Source organism: Octopus bimaculoides, chromosome 16 (assembly GCF_001194135.2).
Source record: "Octopus bimaculoides isolate UCB-OBI-ISO-001 chromosome 16, ASM119413v2, whole genome shotgun sequence".
Classification (NCBI taxonomy): Eukaryota; Metazoa; Mollusca; class Cephalopoda; order Octopoda; family Octopodidae; genus Octopus; species Octopus bimaculoides.
In genome coordinates this window covers 39,095,780-39,096,891 of record NC_068996.1, presented here as the reverse complement: position 1 = coordinate 39,096,891, position 1,112 = coordinate 39,095,780, and the positions used below count along the sequence as shown (strand labels likewise).

At 30.8% G+C, this 1,112-nt stretch overlaps 1 protein-coding gene across 2 annotated transcripts in view; it reads right to left on the bottom strand.

The window, feature by feature from the left end:
• The window catches only part of LOC106869947 (glutaredoxin domain-containing cysteine-rich protein CG31559), a 112,575-nt gene that overhangs the window by 4,761 nt on the left and 106,702 nt on the right, over nucleotides 1-1,112 (bottom strand). The window lies entirely within an intron of this gene.

Below are 1,112 nucleotides of genomic sequence, written 5' to 3'. Positions count from 1 at the left end.
ACCATTTTGAGCATGGCCGTTTTCGTGCGGGTGACACGTAAAAGCACCCACTACACTCTCTGAGTGGTTGGCGTTAGGAAGGGCATCCAGCTGTAGAAACTCTGCCAAATTAGATTGGAGCCTGGTGTAGCCATCCGGTTTCACCAGTCCTCAGTCAAATCGTCCAACCCATGCTAGCATGGAAAGCGGACGTTAAACGACGACGATGATGATGATGATATATATAGAAATGTGTGTGTATATATATATGTATATAGATAGAAATATATATGTGTGTGTATTTATATATGTATGTATGTATGTATGTATGTATGCATGTATGTATGAATGTATGCATGTATGCATGAATGTATATATATATATATATATATATATATATATATATATATATATATATATATATATATATATATATATATATATATATATATATATACATACATACACATATATACAGGGTTAGTCACCTGACAGTAAATCAAAGTTCCATAAATACATAATATTCAATTTTATTTATTCATTCCAATCATGAATGTTTAATAATTGAATGCTGTGAGTTAAAAATCATTCTTTTTCAACATTTGTCTGTTTATTAGCAAAGTCTGATATAAAATAATTTTCTGTTTTAATCATGGAATTGAATGGTTTTTTTATTTATTGTCAGGTGACTTTTGGCCAGCCTTGTATATATATATATATCTTCTCTTCTAATATATAAAACAGAGATGTCTGTGTATTTGCTTTTCACGTGAAATCGACTTCACCAAATACTTCCATACTTATGATGCATGAATAATTTGACCTCGGATAAATATTAGGCTCTTCATTTGATTTTTTAATTAAAAATAAATAATATTGCTTTATATTTATGATTCACTTCTTTAAAAAGGTTCCTCAATGTCAACTTCCGGTATTGACGTAACAATGGCAAAAAACTTCACTCTCTATTTTGACGTTTTTGTACCAAATGCTTACATACTTGTGATGCAATGTCAACTTCCGGTATTGACGTAGCAACGGCAAAAAGCTTCACTCTCTATTTTGATGTTTTTGTGTATTCGCTTTTCAAGTGAAATCGACTTCACCAAATGCTTCCATACTTGTGATGCATG